We start from the raw sequence: 5,069 nt of genomic DNA, 5'->3' as shown, positions 1-5,069 counted from the left end.
AAGGGGCCAAGCAGGGCAGGGGTACCCCGTGGGGAGGAGGGAGAAACAGGCTGGAAGCAGGAGAGGGAACCGAGGTGCTAGCTTCAGAGGCCGGGGCCGGGTAAACAAACAAAAATTGCAGAGGGAGAAGGGCGGGGCAGGCAAACAAAACTGAAGCCAGCGAGGTGCTGGGGTAAAGGGGAGGGCAAAAAGGCTGCAAGGGGCAAAATGGGGCAGGTAACAAGGGACAAAGCTGGGGGCTTGCTGAAGGGGTCCAGTCCAGGGGGGTGAGGGGGCACGTGCGCCCACGTGCACTTTCAAAGGAGTCAGTGTGGGCTGGCTGCTGCCTCAGGCCCAAACGGTGGGGAAAGGGCGCGGCCGGCCCAGCAAGCAGCGGAGTCCCAGAGGCAGGAGCCTGAGGCTGATGGGAAGCGTCCGCTGGGGGTGGTTTAGGGGGCAGCGACGACGATGGTGGGGGTTTGGGGGGGGACACGCAAATGGACTGGGGGGCAGGCTCCACGCCACACCCCTGGTGTCCCCACAAACACAGTCAAAACCCCCGCCACAAGAGCACAGTTGAAAAGTTACTCAGCCCGAAGGCCCCCTCTACAGTGGTCGGCAGAGTCCCGTGTGCTCCCCCAGCAGCAGAAGGTCCCGTCCCCTCCTCCGTCAGGGTCCAGCTGCTCCCAGGCAGCAAAGTCAGCAGCAGCCTGGTGGCCAGGCCAGCAGAAAGGACCCCTCACAGGTGGTGGTGGTGGTGGTGTCCACAGCAGCAGTAGCAATGGCTAGGGTAGGGGTCCCTCACTCCCCCCCTCTGGGGAGCGGGCTAGCAGCACCCAAGGACAGGGGAGTCCAGCAGCTAGTCAGCAACCAGGTAGCAGAGAAGGGGGGGGGAATGGTGTCTGGCCCAGCCAGGGGAGCAGCAACAGCAGTAGCCGTAGGCAGAGCCCAGAGCCTAGTAGCAGCACCTCCTCCCTCCAGGCCAGAGGACTACAGGAGAGCGATCAAGAAGAAAGCTCTTGGTCCCAGGTTAAGCAGGTCCCTTTTTCCAAGGCAAGGAAACAAAGAAGGTTCCAGAACAATCAGGAACCTTCTGGAGACAATTAAAACAGACAGGCTGATTAGAACACCTGCAGCCAATCAAGAAGCTGCTAGAATCAATTAAAGTAGGCTAATCAGGGTACCTGGGTTTAAAAAGGAGCTCACTTTAGTTTGTGGTGTGTATATGAGGAGCTGGGAGCAAGAGGCACTAGGAGCTGAGAGTGAGAACATTGATTGTTGGAGGACTGAGGTGTATAAGCTTTATTGGATGCCAGCTGAAAAGTCCTATGGTGAGGATAAAGAAGGTGTTGGGAGGAGGCCATGGGGAAGTAGCCCAGGGAGTTGTAGCTGTTGCACAGCTGTTCCAGGAGGCACTCTAGACAGCTGCATTCCACAGGGCCCTGGGCTGGAACCCGGAGTAGAGGGTGGGCCTGGGTTCCCCTCAAACCTCCCAACTCCTGGTCAGACACAGGAGTCGTCAATCTGGACTGTGAATTCAGAAAAATGGCCAAGCTGAGGGCTTGCCATGAGGCTCCAAGGCAAGCAAATTGCCAATAAGCACAAGACCCATCAAGGTAGAGCAGGAACTTTGCATTAGCTTTACAGCATTCTACTTTGTTTAATGACCTCACTATCTTGCCTTCTTAGCTCTAACAGGTCAAGGCCTTTATGAATAAAGGATGATGGAAAACCAAACCACAGTGACATGCATCCGATGAAGGGAGCTGTAGCTCACGAAAGCTTATGCTCAAATAAATTTGTTAGTCTCTAAGTGCCACAAGTACTCCTTTTCTTTTTGCGAATACAGACTAACACGGCTGCTACTCTGAAACCTGTCACAGTGACTGAGTTTATCCTTTTGGGACTTTCAGATGACTCATGCCTCCAGATGCCACTCTTCCTGGTGTTTTTAGTTATTTACCTAATCACTCTGGTGGGAATCATGTTGGTCATGCTGGTAATAAAGGCTGATCCTTATCTCCACACACCCATGTACTTCCTGAGCAACTTGTCTTTTCTCAATTATATATTACTTTTCGGTCACCTTTCCAAAGATGCTGGAGAACTTCCTGGCAAAGCAGAAGACTATTTCACTCAGTGGCTGCATTGCCCAGATATTTATTTTCATATTTGGAACAGAGATTTTTCTTCTCTCAGTGATGGCATATGATCAATATGCTTCCATATGCAACTGCACCACTATGAGCCAGAATGTCTGTGTGCAGATGGCGTTGGGTGACTGGATATCTGGTTTCCTGGATTCCTTGGTCAACACACTTTACCTTACCGGCTTGAGTTTCTGCGGTCCTCATGAAATTAACCATTTCAGCTGAGAACTGTTGCATCTGCTGCAGCTCTCCTGCACTGACACCTCTGCTTCAGTATGACATTAGGCTTTGCCTGTCTCCTCCTCATCCTGACTTAATACATTCATATCCTCTCCACCATCCTCAGGATTAGCTCCTCAGAAGGCAGGCACAAAGCCTTCTCCACCTGCACCTCCCATCTCACCATAGTTCTGTTGTTTTGTGGGACAGTGTTCATCAGGTACATGCGATCCGCTTCTGGATATTCTTTTGCTCTGGACAAGCTAGTGTCTGTACAGTACAGCATCTTAATACCCAGGTTAAATCCCGTTATCTACAGCCTGAAAAATAAGACGTGATGCTGGCTTTGAGAAACCTGTTGGAAAGATGATGTCACATGTCTAATGAACCGGGGAAATGTCTATTACTTTTTTATGATATTATGTGTGACTCTGTTTCCCTGTTCAGTATGTTGATGGTACCTGCCTGAATGCATAAAGTCAGATCAAAAGGGATTGTTAAAGGAAAGTTAAAACAATAGCCTAGATAAGGGCCTCTCCTCAAACAATAGCCAACTTTATAGCCATGAAGAGGGATTCCTCAGCTCCAACCAGCAACAGGGCTCAGCCAAGGCTGAGAATCTGGAGATCACAAGACAGTGAGCTGTTAAAGGTGCCCCGGCAGAAAGGCAAGGGAGAAGTGTCAGCATGCCATGGGGCTGACGCAGACAAAGCTTACATAGCATAGCTTCTGATTGGGCTTGCCGTGCAGCCCATTGCCTTGGGCAGTGGCTTCCTATTGTTTCCAGCAATCACTACATAAAGGCACATTTCATTGCTTCTTCCATTTAGCCTGAACAAACTATTGTTAGTGCACCCATCAGCTTTTACCAGGTCTGTGATTCATGGCAGCTATTAACAATATAAATGTCCAATCTTTTTCTGAATCTTGCTAATTTCTTGGCAAGTCCATAGCAGGGTCTTGTGGTGAAGATAGCATCCAGGAAGTAATTTTCCAACCCTGAGATTTCTTTAACTCAGATTCTTCATTACTGACAAACCCCTTACACAGACTTAGACTGGAATTTGCAAAGACACCTAGGGGATTAGGAGGCCTAACTCCCATTGAACTTCAATGGCCTTTGGGCACATAACTCACTTAGACTCCTTCAAAAATCTTGATTCTACTTTTCTGATACCTTCCAGTAGCTTTGAAAATCCCAAATGCTGCAATGGAAGATACCATCTTGAGCATTTATAACACTAATAAAATAGATTACTATAGCACTCATGAAAAGCTTCATTGAGCACTTAACTCTCTTAAGCTCCTTTGAAAATCCTAGCAGAATGTTTAAGGGGCATTTGATTCCTTTTGACTGAAGATATGTTCTCTCTCTCTCTCTATGTCCTCCACCTCCTAAGAGGCTAAAACCCAAAGTTAGTACTCTGTTTTTTTCTTAGACCTACTCAAGCAAATGTCTCCTTGGAGTTGATAGAAGTTTTGCCTGTATAAAGATTGTGTAAAGCCCATAGGATCAAATTCCATCTCAGTTAGAGATGGAACTGAGCTAGGAAAATTGCATCCAGATTTTGAAATCTGAAAAAACTTAGTATGGGTTTCCAATCTGGGCTTTTAGATTCAGAAGACCCATAGTTTCAAAATCCAATGTCTGGAAATTGAAGCTAGACAAATTCAGGCTGGAAATAAGATTTGCATTTTTAACAATGAGGCTAATTAACCATTGGAACAATTTACCCAGGGTTTATCCATCGCTGTCAATTTTTCAATCAAGATTGGATGTTTCTCTAAATGATCTGCTCTCGTTCAATCAAAAAAATTTTGGAAGAAGTTCTGGTATACAAGTGGACAGACTAGATGATCACAATGATCTCTCCTGGTCTTGGAATCTATGAAAATATAGACTGGGATTTTCAAAAGTACATTGTTCTCTGTGTGTGTATATAAATCTCCCCACTGTATTTTCCACCAAATGCATCCAATGAAGTGAGCTGTAGCTCACGAAAGCTTATGCTCAAATAAATGTTAGTCTCTAAGGTGCCACAAGTTCTCCTTTTCTTTTTGAAAATACAGACTAACACGGCTGCTACTCTGTAACCTGTCGTTAATGTGCTTAGGTATCCAACCCCCATTGGATTTCAGTGTGATTTGGACAATTTATTTCCTTGCACTCCTTTGTAAATCCCAGCCTCTAACTTTAACTGGGATCTGCACATCTGAACTTTAAAGTCAGACAGATGTCTTTTAAGATAACAGCTTTATTGCAGTTCGGAACTTACACATAGGCTACCTCTGCATTGCCCACCGCGTGCAGTGGCTCATAGGGTATGTGTAGCTACACACTGCAGTGAAAAGCAGGCTGCATCCACACTGTGGTATGTAGCTACACATACCAGTGAAAGGCTCAGAAGCAGGAAAAGACTTTGGCACAGGCGGGCAGTGGGACACAACACTGCTAAAAGAAGCAGCAGAGATGACAGAGGCCCTGGTTGGGCGAGCACAGGGCCATGTAGTGTCTCGCCCTCTACCCTGCTACTTATACCCATGCTAGGAGGGTGAGCCATTTTCATACTCTACACACTGCTGAAAGAAGTATGCAGTGTAAATGTACCTACAGATAGAAACACTTATACTCAAATCAGGATGAAGGACTAATTGAAATATTTTGCTTATAATTTTCTTCAGAGATGCTTTTAACTCCTTGTTTCTCAGCCTATAAGCAGA

General features: G+C 46.9%; 1 pseudogene; it reads left to right on the top strand.

Annotated features, from left to right (window-relative positions):
• The first annotated feature begins 1,700 nt into the window (after positions 1–1,700).
• Positions 1,701–2,718, top strand: LOC119843070 (annotated as a pseudogene).
• The last annotated feature ends 2,351 nt before the right edge of the window (positions 2,719–5,069 follow it).

Source organism: Dermochelys coriacea, chromosome 14 (genome assembly GCF_009764565.3).
Source record: "Dermochelys coriacea isolate rDerCor1 chromosome 14, rDerCor1.pri.v4, whole genome shotgun sequence".
In the NCBI taxonomy this organism is placed as follows: Eukaryota; Metazoa; Chordata; order Testudines; family Dermochelyidae; genus Dermochelys; species Dermochelys coriacea.
Note: the sequence above shows the minus strand (reverse complement) of the source record. Positions and strands in the feature narration are given on the sequence as shown.